This window comes from Ovis canadensis, chromosome 15 (genome assembly GCF_042477335.2).
Source record: "Ovis canadensis isolate MfBH-ARS-UI-01 breed Bighorn chromosome 15, ARS-UI_OviCan_v2, whole genome shotgun sequence".
NCBI classification, from domain to species: domain Eukaryota; kingdom Metazoa; phylum Chordata; class Mammalia; order Artiodactyla; family Bovidae; genus Ovis; species Ovis canadensis.
In genome coordinates this window covers 26259948-26273929 of record NC_091259.1, presented here as the reverse complement: position 1 = coordinate 26273929, position 13982 = coordinate 26259948, and the positions used below count along the sequence as shown (strand labels likewise).

At 38.2% G+C, this 13982-nt stretch overlaps 1 protein-coding gene across 1 annotated transcript in view; it reads right to left on the bottom strand.

Annotated features, from left to right (window-relative positions):
• The window catches only part of DDX10 (DEAD-box helicase 10), a 319725-nt gene that overhangs the window by 163739 nt on the left and 142004 nt on the right, over positions 1-13982 (bottom strand). The gene's annotated exons all lie outside the window — the stretch shown is intronic.

Here is a 13982-nt window from a genome sequence, read left to right as displayed (position 1 = left end):
TTGAAAATAAAAAGTTTCAACATTTGCTATCTTTTGAGACATTTTCTCATTTTCTTCCTCAGTCTTCTGGTGATTATGTTTCATGGTTTTGTTATACTCTACTTCTACTTTTAAGAAATTCTTCTACTTCTAGGAACTTCCTGGCCGTCCACTGGTTAGGAATCTGCCTTCTAAGGCAGGGAACACAGATCTGATCCCTGGCTGGGGGACTAAGATCCCCTATGCTGTAGAGCAAACTAAGCCTGCATGTCACAACTATGTATAGAGAAGCCTGCACCACAAGGAGAGATCTTCGTGTGTCACAACCAAGACCCGATGTAGCCAAATAAATAAATAAATACTTTTTAAAAGTACTTCTACGTTTATTTTACTCCTCTTTAGACACCATGCCAAACTCCCTGAGGATATGGACTTCATCTTACTGGCTGTTTAATTCTTTAAGTAAGTGCCTGACAACCAATAATTTGTGAAGCTAAGCTGACACTAGCCAAATCGAGACCAATTTTTGTTGAGAGCAACATTCATTCAAAGACGCTCAAAGGCATTCTTCTGTTACCTATTCCAACGTCAACATAAACAGCATGATATTTCACACTTGACTCTTACTCATTGAGAAAATGGATTCATTGACCCTGGTTATGATGCAAGGAGCACAACTTGTCTGTAAATGTAGTCAGGAGTCACTCTGAGTGCCACACCAGTGAGGTGGACACATTACTTCACCCCCTTCTCCCAGCAGGAGAGACAAAATGAGAGCTTCTTCCCTTAGCAAAGCAAACCCAACTTCCCCTGGGCCTCAGGTCGCCACATGCTGGACAGATGAACTTTTAGATGACTACAGGCGTCCACTATATTCTGTCTGATTCCCAAGTTGTCTGTGTGACAATTCACGGATAAGGTTGATCTACCACTTGTTCTCTATAAGACAGAATAATATATAGGACAGGAGACCTGCCTACGCTTTATATCGAGCGGACTGTCAAAGTCTGGCATCCCTCTGTGTGGAATAACAAAATGACAGGAAATCAATGCCTGACCTTCTCCTTGCTGATTCTGGCTCTTCCCCATAAGAGGTACCCTGTTTCCAATAAAGCCAATTTCTTAACCCATGCCATGATACTGTGAAATTTGTCTTAAGTTCCAATACATGACAAGTGCCAACCCAGATGGACTTACCAGTAAATCAGAAGGTCACTAAACCTTTCTTTGAGAAGTTTATAGAACAGTAGCTAATTAGACGGAGAAGGCAATGGCACCCCACTCCAGTACTCTTGCTTGGAAAATCCCATGGATGGAGCAGCCTGGAAGGGTGCACTCCATGGGGTCGCTGAGGGTCGGACACGACTGAGAGACTTCGCTTTCACTTTTCACTTTCATGCACTGGAAAAGGAAATGGCAACCCACTCCAGTGTTCTTGCCTGGAGAATCCCAGGGACGGGGGAGCCTGGTGGGCTGCTGTCTATGGGGTCGCACAAGTCAGACACAACTGAAGTGACTTAGCAGCAGCAGCATCTAATTACAGATGCCATCTGCCAGACACCATGCTAGATGTTTTACATTTCATTTACTTCTCACAGCTTTCATTTTAAGGTATTTCCTGCATCTCACAGGAATTAAACAAAATGAATTAAATTAAACAAGTATCCTGCTAAAAGAGATAGAGTCAGGTTCTAAACATAGACCCATCTAACTCAATTTTATAATCTCAAACACTGAAGCTTATGCTCTTCTCAGAACTCCACAGTGTCACTGATGTAAAAACTTTTGGAACATTGTTTGTAGGAAACTTTAGTTTACTTTCCAAATGCGGGAGCCTATAACCTCTCTGAGACTGAAATGCAGTTTCTACTTGAGCAAATCCTGTGATAGAGAATTCACTAAATAAAGTATACATGTGTTGCAATGGGACACCTATTGCTATCTTTTCTCTGCATATTTAAAAGAATAAATTACATTAATATTGGTTGGTGCAAAGGTAATTGCAGTTTCAGACTGAATTTTAAATCATTATAACTAGGCTCAAATACATCTTTATTAATCAAAATAGGAACTGTTAAACACATTTTTGCCAATGAGAAATAAGTTTGTTTATTTCTGTAACATAAAAATCCATGCTTCAGGATTCGGCAAATGCATGGAAAGCATTTTCTGCCTCCTGCTGGTTGTGGAAGAGTTTTCCCTGGAAAAACGTTGTCAAGATGTTTGAAGAGGTTGCTGAGAAGTCAAGTGAATATGGAGGATGAAGCAAATCTTCGTAGCCCTATTCATTCAACTTTTGACATGCTGGTTGTGCAACATGTAGTCGGGCACTGTGGAGAACAATTGGGTCCTTTCTGTTGACCAATGCTGGCTGCAGGCATTGCCGTTTTTGGTTCATCTCACTAATCTGCTAAGCATACTCTCAGATGTAATGGTTTCCCTGGGATTCAGAAAGCTGTAGTGGATCAGACTGGCAGTACACCATCAGTGACCATGATCTTTATTTGGTGCAAGTTTGGCTTTAGGAAGTGCTGTGGAGCTTCCCCTTGGTCCAACCACTGTGCTGGCTGTTGCTGGTTGTCCTTTAAAATCCACTTTTCATCACACATCACAATCTGACCAAGAAATGGTTCACTGTTGTTGCATAAAATAAGAGAAGACAACACCTCAAAACAACATTTCTTTTTTTTGCTGTCAGCTCACGAGGCACCCACTTACCAAGCTTTTTCATCTTTCCAGTTTGCTTCAAGTAGAGAACGACCATAGGATGGCTGACACTGAGTTCTTCAGCAACTTCTCATGAGGCTGTAAGAGGAACAGCTTCAAAGATCCTCTCAACTGGTCCTTGTCAACTTCTGATGGCCAGCCACTGTGCTTCTTATCTTCAAGGCTGTCATCTTTGCAAAACTTCTTAAACCACCACTGCACTGTACATTCACTAGGAGTGCCTGGGCCAAACGTGTTGTTGATGCTGAGTTGTCTCTGCTGCTTTATGACCCATTTTGAACTCAAATAAGGAAACTGCTCAAATTTGCTTTTTCTCTAACATCATTTCCCTATTCTAAAATAAATATAAACTAAACAGCAAGTCATTAGCAAAAAAACATAAAGTGAGAAATGCACATTAAAATGATGTACAACAGTACCACATTAAGAACGTATTCCAACATCAAACAGCAGAGTTCAACGATGCAAAACTGCAATTACTTTTGCACCAGTCTAATAGAAACCAAGAAAATTACTCTTCACTAAAAAATTAATGCATCTTTCAAATCGCATAGTAGTGAAGTAGTGAAAGTCACTCAGTCGTGTCCAACTCTTGTGACCCCATGGACTGTAGCCCACAAGGTTCCTCTGTCCATGGAATTCTCCAGCCAAGAATATTGGATGGGGTTGCCATTTCCTTCTCCAGGGGATCTTCCGGATCCTAGAATTGAACCCATGTCTTCTGCATTGCAGGCAGATTGTTTACTGACTGAGCTAGGAGGGAAGCCCTTTCAAATCGCATAAGCAATTAATATTAGTCAAAATCCCAACCTAAATCCTTTTTTCCAAGTTCCAGTGTTACCCTTGAATATGTCTATGAAAAAAAATCTGAATTTTCTTATGTCACTTTAGGAAAAAGAAATAGTAATCTTGTACGGACAGAGGTGAAATAAAATTGGGTGGGGGGTTAATAAAAGTTATGTGACACGATTCAAGGAAGACTAGGAACAAAAGAGACAGCACATATAGGACAAAACAGGCAAGCAAAAGGACAGCCATGCAGACTAAAGACAGTTATAGTAATAAAAGAAGACAATCTGAAAACAAAATCACAACAATGGAAGAAAAAAGAAAGGAAAGGCTCTAAGAAAACAAACTCATCTCATGATTAGTGATGTGTTACAAAAACATTGCACCATACTGCCAAATCATTCCCCCCCCATAGAAACCCCAAAATCAACTCTATATAGGGAAAACATATTGACAGGATGCATAATAACTGTGTTCCATCTCTCAAATTATTTTCTTCCTTATGCCAAAACAATGCCTCAGTGTAAGAACAGAAGTGGTTAAGTTCAAAAGAAACAAGTATTAGTGAAACATGAAATGAATCTTTAGGACTCAATGTGGCTATTTCCAAGTTAGTATGCTATCACTGACCAAGTCTACTTAAAACATATCCTAAACTGGCTCTTCTCCAAAAACTTGAGTTATTTATACCATACAATAATTTGAAGGATTTGGTTGAATCATTAATAACTCAACAACGATCCTAATAAAAGATTTAACTAAAACTAATTTCAAACATATTTAAAAGTAGAGACGTTACTTTGCCAACAAAGGTCCATCTAGTCAAGGTTATGGTTTTTCCAGTGGTCATGTATGGATGTGAGAGTTGGACTGTGAAGAAAGCTGAGCGCCAAAGAACTGATGCTTTTGAACTGTGGTGTTGGAGAAGACTCTTGAGAGTCCCTTGGACTGCAAGGAGATCCAACCAGTCCATTCTGAAGGAGATCAGCCCTGGGATTTCTTTGGACGGAATGATGCTAAAGCTGAAACTCCAGTACTTTGGCCACCTCATGTGAAGAGTTGACTCACTGGAAAAGACTCTGATGCTGGGAGGGATTGGGGGCAGGAGGAGAAGAGGATGACCCAGGATGAGATGGCTGGATGGCATCACTGACACTATGGATGTGAGTCTGAGTGAACTCTGGGAATTGGTGATGGACAGGAAAGCCTGGCGTGCTGTGATTCATGGAGTTGCAAAGAGTAGGACACGACTGAGCAACTGAACTGAACTGAATTTCAAAAATATTTAATTTCAATCTAATCAAGTAAACAGGTTGAACTGATGTGAATTTTCTCTAGTAAATGCAATTAACTCTCTACTCATGTAGTAAGATTTCTGGAGTTAACATATTATAAAACTCACTAATAATTTGCCTCATTAATTCTGAATCTAAGATGCTAGACGTCAAAACTTCCCAATAAAGACCACAAACTATCACAGAGTGATTTGATCAAAATAATACTATTATCAGTTATTTATATGAGTTATTTATATGAGCATTTATATGAGTAAGGCTCTTTCAGCTAAAGGCAGAGCATCTGCATGATTTTTAACTTACTTTGGAATGAACTAACCATTTTAAGAATGGTAAGTTGTAATTCACTGCTTTGTCTGAAAACAGCTGCTGTATCTTGCCAATCTAAGTAAGCTCCACTGAACTCAGAGAAGTATGCAAGCACTCAGGGGAGGTGGGGGCAGCACACAGAGGGAAGGCACAACTATGAATGTGTATGAGTATCTTATAGGTTTCTACAGAGTCTCCGTGCCTAAACTTACCCTGGCATCATCTCTCCAATTTACTTAAGATAGGTATTGAAAACTGCCATATAAAATGTATTATAATACTTTTATGTACTGTGGGACAATTGTTGAATTGCAAGGAAAAGCTGCGTTTCTTTAGAGTAGAAGAAAATTCTCTCTGTATGGAAAAACTGTTTCCTTTTAATTTCGGCAGTTAAGATCTCAGAGTCAAATTCCTGATCCATAATAATAACCATGTGAAACCTTGCATGACCTGTATATTAAATTTCCCGCTGGTCATTTCTATTCTATCTATACTTTGCCTGATGTTTTCTACTTTGTTACATTTAGAAGTATTTTTTAAGCCACTTTAAATCTGTGGGATTAGGATGGATAAATAATCCCTCCTAATAACTCAGAAAATTATTAATATAATTAAAGATCTTCACGACCCAGACAATCACAATGGTGTGATTACTCACGTAGAGCCAGACATCCTGGAATGTGAAGTCAAGTGGGCCTTAGAAAGCATCACTATGAACAAAGCTAGTGGAGGTGATAGAATTCCAACTGAGCTATTTCAAATCCTAAAAGATGATGCTGTGGAAATGCTGCAAATATGCTGAAAATGCTGCAAAAAATGCTGAAACACAAGCTGGAATCAAGATTGCCAGGAGAAATATCAAGCAAATATGCCAGCAAATTTGGAAAACTCAGCAGTGGACACAGGATGGAAAAAGTCAGTTTTCATCCCAATCGCAAAGAGAGGCAATGCCAAAGAATGCTCAAACTACCGCACAATTGCACTCATCTCACACGCTAGTAAAGTAATGCTCAAAATTCTCCAAGCCAGGCTTCAACGGTACGTGAACCGTGAACTTCTATATGTTCAAGCTGGTTTTAGAAAAGGCAGAGGAACCAGAGATCAAATTGCCAACATTTTCTGGATCATTGAATAAGCAAGAGAGTTCCAGAGAGACATCTATTTCTGCTTTATTGACTATGCCAAAGCCTTTGACTGTGTGGATCACAAGAAACTGTGGAAAATTCTGAAAGAGATGGGAATACCAGACCACCTGACCTACCTTCTGAGAAATCTGTATGCAGGTCATGAAGCAACAGTTAGAACAGGATATGGAACAACAGACTGGTTCCAAATAGGGAAAGGAGTACATCAAGGCTGTATATTGTCACCCTACGTATTTAACTTCTATGCAGAATACATCATGAGAAATGCTGGGCTGGATGAAACACAAGCTGGAATCAAGATTGCCAGGAGAAATATCAATAAGCTCAGATATGCAGATGATACCATCCTTATGGCAGAAAGTGAAAAAGAACTAAAGAGCCTCTTAATAAAATTGAAAGAGGAAAGTGAAAAAGTGGGCTTAAAGCTCAACATTCAGAAAACTAAGACCATGGCATCTGGTCCCATCGCTTCATGGGAAATAGTTGCAGAAACAGTGGAAACAGTGGCAGACTTTCTTTTTGGGGCTCCAAAATCACTGCAGATGGTGACTGCAGCCATGAAATTAAAAGACACTTACTCCTTGGAAGGAAAGTTATGAGCAACCTAGACAGCACATTGAAAAGCAGAGACATTACTTTGTCAACAAAAGTCCGTCTAGTCAAGGCTCTGGTTTGTCCAGTAGTTATGTATGGATGTGAGAGGTGGACTATAAAAAAAAGCTGAGCGCAGAAGAACTGATGCTTTTGAACTGCGGTGTTGGAGAAGACTCTTGAGAGTCCCTTGGACTACAAGGAGATCCAACCAGTCCATCCTACAGGAGATCACTCCTGGGTGTTCATTAGAAGGACTGACGTTGAAGCTGAAACTCCAATACTTTGGCCACCTGATGCGAAGAGCTGACTCATTTGAAAATACCCTGAGGCTGGGAAAGATTGAGGGCAGAAGGAGAGGGGGTCGACAGAGGATGAGATGGTTGAACGGCATCACCGACTCAATGGACATGAGTTTGGGTAAATTCTGGGAGTTGGTGATGGACAGGAAGGCCGGGTGTGCTGCAGTCCATGGGGTCACAGAGTTGGACATGGCTGAGTGACTGAACTGACTGAACTGAATATTAGTATATTTCAAAACAAGAGAAAACTGAGACTATAAAAAGTGAAGAATAAGTTCAGGAAACATAATATAGTCAGGATTCACAGATCTGACAGCTTAGTTTGCTAGTGATGTGGTCATCTCTACACATGCCAAGCTACTTGTGATCCTGGAATAGTTTAACATTTTGCCAACTCAGGCACTTTGAAAATGTTTCTAATCGACCTCAAAAAAGCACACATCTCAAGCTTTAAGGAGAGGAGAAAGACAACACAACAGAACAGAAACTAGTTAACAAAATAGTGAATGTGTCCTTTTGATCTTCTGTGGCTAGGCACGTACGGAGATGTGAAGATAAACTTTTTGTTTTATTCTAATTCTGTCAGAAAACTATGGTCTAGTGAAATATCTGCTTCACAAAAATTAAAACAATCACACTATGGCATTCAAAGAACGCATTCTGACATTCCAAAGTACAAAATCTAGCAACCACGGGGTCTTTCCCACAAAGCGAAGCTGCACTGCCACTATCCTCCAGAGGCTGAAAAAGAGCCCTATGTGTTCTGTCAGTTCAAATGATTAACTTTCCTGTTCTTCATGAACACAGCACATACTTAATACAATGACACTGAATAATAAGAAGTATCTGTTTCCTATGTGTTCTGTCAGTTCAAATGATTAACTTTCCTGTTCTTCATGAACACAGCACATACTTAATACAATGACACTGAATAATAAGAAGTATCTGTTTCCTATGTGTTCTATCAGTTCAAATGATTAACTTTCCTGTTCTTCATGAACACGGCACATACTTAATACAATGACACTGAATAATAAGAAGTATCTGTTTCCTATGTGTTCTATCAGTTCAAATGATTAACTTTCCTGTTCTTCATGAACACAGCACATACTTAATACAATGACATTGAATAACAAGAAGTATCTGTTTCCTATGTGGTTCTGTCAGTTCAAATGATTAACTTTCCTGTTCTTCATGAACACAGCACATACTTAATACAATGACATTGAATAATAAGAAGTATCTGTTTCCTATGTGGTTCTGCCAGTTCAAATGATTAACTTTCCTGTTCTTCATGAACACAGCACATACTTAATACAATGACACTGAATAATAAGAAGTATCTGTTTCCTATGTGTTCTATCAGTTCAAATGATTAACTTTCCTGTTCTTCATGAACACAGCACATACTTAATACAATGACACTGAATAATAAGAAGTATCTGTTTCCTATGTGTTCTATCAGTTCAAATGATTAACTTTCCTGTTCTTCATGAACACAGCACATACTTAATACAATGACACTGAATAATAAGAAGTATCTGTTTCCTATGTGGTTCTGTCAGTTCAAATGATTAACTTTCCTGTTCTTCATGAACACAGCACATACTTAATACAATGACATTGAATAATAAGAAGTATCTGTTTCCTATGTGGTTCTGTCAGTTCAAATGATTAACTTTCCTGTTCTTCATGAACACAGCACATACTTAATACAATGACACTGAATAATAAGAAGTATCTGTTTCCTATGTGGTTCTGCCAGTTCAAATGATTAACTTTCCTGTTCTTCATGAACACAGCACATACTTAATACAATGACACTGAATAATAAGAAGTATCTGTTTCCTATGTGGTTCTGTCAGTTCAAATGATTAACTTTCCTGTTCTTCATGAACACAGCACATACTTAATACAATGACATTGAATAATAAGAAGTATCTGTTTCCTATGTGGTTCTGTCAGTTCAAATGATTAACTTTCCTGTTCTTCATGAACACAGCACATACTTAATACAATGACACTGAATAATAAGAAGTATCTGTTTCCTATGTGGTTCTGCCAGTTCAAATGATTAACTTTCCTGTTCTTCATGAACACAGCACATACTTAATACAATGACATTGAATAATAAGAAGTATCTGTTTCCTATGTGGTTCTGTCAGTTCAAATGATTAACTTTCCTGTTCTTCATGAACACAGCACATACTTAATACAATGACACTGAATAATAAGAAGTATCTGTTTCCTATGTGTTCTGTCAGTTCAAATGATTAACTTTCCTGTTCTTCATGAACACAGCACATACTTAATACAATGACACTGAATAATAAGAAGTATCTGTTTCCTATGTGTTCTGTCAGTTCAAATGATTAACTTTCCTGTTCTTCATGAACACAGCACATACTTAATACAATGACATTGAATAATAAGAAGTATCTGTTTCCTATGTGGTTCTGTCAGTTCAAATGATTAACTTTCCTGTTCTTCATGAACACAGCACATACTTAATACAATGACACTGAATAATAAGAAGTATCTGTTTCCTATGTGGTTCTGTCAGTTCAAATGATTAACTTTCCTGTTCTTCATGAACACAGCACATACTTAATACAATGACACTGAATAATAAGAAGTATCTGTTTCCTATGTGGTTCTGCCAGTTCAAATGATTAACTTTCCTGTTCTTCATGAACACAGCACATACTTAATACAATGACACTGAATAATAAGAAGTATCTGTTTCCTATGTGGTTCTGCCAGTTCAAATGATTAACTTTCCTGTTCTTCATGAACACAGCACATACTTAATACAATGACACTGAATAATAAGAAGTATCTGTTTCCTATGTGGTTCTGTCAGTTCAAATGATTAACTTTCCTGTTCTTCATGAACACAGCACATACTTAATACAATGACACTGAATAATAAGAAGTATCTGTTTCCTATGTGGTTCTGTCAGTTCAAATGATTAACTTTCCTGTTCTTCATGAACACAGCACATACTTAATACAATGACACTGAATAATAAGAAGTATCTGTTTCCTATGTGTTCTGTCAGTTCAAATGATTAACTTTCCTGTTCTTCATGAACACAGCACATACTTAATACAATGACACTGAATAATAAGAAGTATCTGTTTCCTATGTGTTCTGTCAGTTCAAATGATTAACTTTCCTGTTCTTCATGAACACAGCACATACTTAATACAATGACACTGAATAATAAGAAGTATCTGTTTCCTATGTGGTTCTGTCAGTTCAAATGATTAACTTTCCTGTTCTTCATGAACACAGCACATACTTAATACAATGACACTGAATAATAAGAAGTATCTGTTTCCTATGTGGTTCTGCCAGTTCAAATGATTAACTTTCCTGTTCTTCATGAACACAGCACATACTTAATACAATGACACTGAATAATAAGAAGTATCTGTTTCCTATGTGGTTCTGTCAGTTCAAATGATTAACTTTCCTGTTCTTCATGAACACAGCACATACTTAATACAATGACACTGAATAATAAGAAGTATCTGTTTCCTATGTGGTTCTGTCAGTTCAAATGATTAACTTTCCTGTTCTTCATGAACACAGCACATACTTAATACAATGACACTGAATAATAAGAAGTATCTATTTCCCAAGTGGCGCTAGTGGTAAAGAACCTGCCTGCCTATTCAGGAGACATAAGAGATGTGGGTTCAATTCCCTTCCCCTGGGTGGGGAAAATCCCCTGGAGGAGGGCATGGCAACCCACTACAATATTCTTGACTGGAGAATCCCATGGACAGAGGAACCCAGCGGCTACAGTCCATGAGGTTGCAAAGAGTCAGACACAACTACAGTGACTTAGCACACATTTATTTCCATCTCTACATACAGGGATGCAAAAAGAATGGAGGGAAATTAGTTTACCACCTGGATGAGAAATCAATTCACAGAACAAACATTTAAAGGGTAAATATAATAATGTACAGAGAACATAATCAACTAAGAAAATGGGATAACACAAAAATTATAAATACTAGAAAAGCAACATTATATTCAAACAAAAGTAGGCAAAAACATCATCCCACATATAACTTTTCATATAACTGTCAATTCTTATAAATCTGACACTAGAGATTCCAGAAATCTATACCAATAGGTTCTCATTGTTGTTGTTCAGTCGCTAATCGTGTCCAACTCTTTTACGAACCCATGGACTACAGCCTCCCAGATTCCTCTGTGCATGGGATTTCCCAGGCAAGAATACTGCAGTGGGTTGCTGTTTCCTTCTCCAGGGAATCTTCTTGACCGAGGGATCAAATTCGCATCCTGTACTGCAGGCAGATTCTTTACCACTGATCCACCCTGGAAGCCCTCACTAGGAGCACTTAACTCTATTTAGGCAGACAAAGCATCCACAAAAAACAGTAAGATTCTAATCTGTGATACAGAATCAACTAGAAAATAGGGCAGCAAATATTAAGGTACTCAAGAAAGAAAGCAAATACAAAAATAAATTAGAAAAGGGAATGAACAATGTAGACTACAGTTGTGCTGAAAAAAATAAATCTAAATCACTTTAAGTCAGTATAATCCTCAGCATCTGTATCTATTTATATTCACTAAAATTTATTGACCATCTGTGCTATATCAGGCATGGTGCCGAGTCCTAGAAGACAGGCTCGGTTCTCTAGATGCCCAGGCTAAATAGAAAAGCTAACGGAACATAACATATAATGTACAAACAAATAATTATAATGTGACAAATGTTTCAAAGGAGTGTAAAATTTGTGCAAGAGCAATAGAAAGGAACAAATTCAGACTAGACGGTATTTAGTGGCTGCTGCTGCTACTAAGTCACTTTAGTCATGTCCAACTCTGTGTGACCCCATAGACAGCAGCCCACCAGGCTCCTCTGCTCCTGGGATTCTCCAGGCAAGAACACTGGAGTGGGTTGCCATTTCCTTCTCCAATGTATTTGGCGGCTGGGGGGTCGGAGGAGGTCTCTCAAAAGAAAAATTAATTCCTAATATCCTAAAGCATCTATTGAAGGTAATAAATTAACTTTGTCTGTATATATCTAGAATGATGATTTTCATACACCATCTTTATTTTTTTTTCACACACTATCTTTAAAAAACTGAGAAACAGTCACTTAAATCATTGAGTTCTGAGGTTCAGATAAGAAACTCTGACAGAGGCTTCCATCAAATAGACAGATTTCACCAGATACAGAGAAACAAGAATAGGGTATTCCAAACAGGGAGAATCTTATTTGCTAGGCTAGGGAAAGTATAAGGCCACATTTGGAGAATTCTAAGTCATTTTGTGGAGATGAAGGCAGGGATGAAAGTGAGTAGGGAAGGAATTGGGAGTCTGGCAAGAAACAGGACATGAAATAGATTTGAATCATACTGCAAAACACTTAGTAGCTTACAATAGCTTAGAATTCACATATAGGAAAAGACAAGGGCATACTCTGGAAGTATAAAGTGATCAGATTTGTCCCAAAAAATTTCTTAGGATAGTTCCTGTTCAAGGAGGCCAAGAACTAACCCTTTCAGGAGACTATCATTTTATTACACAATAAGTAGGGCTGAAAAAGCTAAGTCCAAATCGAAGGCTGAACTTTTTAGAATATTTATAACAAGTAAAGTAAGCTTTGTCACCTGCATGCTTACCTATCACTAAGAGAACTCCAAAGAAATAACTTATTTTTCAGGTCATCTGGGTTATCATGAGTCCAAAAAGACATTTCCATTAGCTTGTTTGTTTGTTTTAACTGGAGGATTATTGTTTTACAATGTTGTGCTGATTTCTGCTGTATGACAACATGAATCAACCATAAGTATACATGTGTCCCCTCCCTCTTGAAGCTGCCTCCCACCCATTCCCATCCCACCCATCCAGGTCATTACAAAGCACCAGACTAAGCTCCTTGCATTATATAAGGACTTCCCACTATCTATTTTACACATGGCAATGTATATATTTCAATGCTATTCTCTTAATCCATCCCACCCTCTCCTTCCCTCACTGTGTCCACAAGTCCCTTCTCTGTGTCTGCATCTCTATTTCTGCCCTACAAATAGGATCCTCAGTTTTAACAGCTCTTCAGTGAAAAGAATAAAAACAAATATTCAAAGACTGCAAAGAAAAGGTGATTCCTAAAACAGTAGATAACATTATTGAACTGTATACCTATTAAAGTGAAGATAATGAAGGACAGGGAAGCCTGGTGGACACGACTTAGCAACTAAATACACACACATGCTTATTAATTACAAGTAAACATGCTCTGAGATGAGATTTTACTTAAATAAATAAATTGAAAACCCAGGCACTACTAATACCTAGAAGAAACTCAGTAAACGGGACGCAAGATTGAATGCAAGGGTAAAATTTCTCCTCTACCCTCTTTCCAGCTGGGCTAAGAACAATGACACAAGACACAGTAACAGGAGAAAAACACATAAATTTTATTTAGTAATTTTTTTGTATCTTTCTGAAAGCCTTCAAAGGAAAATAAAGACCCAAAGTAGTTAGGGCCCAAAGCTCATGTATGGGGTTGGACAAAGAGCAGTAAACTGTGAAAACAAGACAAAGGATTTGCGCTAGAGCAGTTAATTGTGGAGAAGTGAGTAGGAAGGTAAGAGTGAGTAACAAGGTCTGTTCACACAGATTGCCACTCTCTAACAGTAAGAATGGTTTCCTTTCATCTGGTATCAGGATGGTACCTTTGACATAAGAGTTTACCTCTTGCTCTCAAGAAGAAAAAGAAAGGTCAGAATGGCCTTGGATCTGTTTACATGCCCTTGACTCAAAATAATCCTTACATCCCCGTGGCATGCTT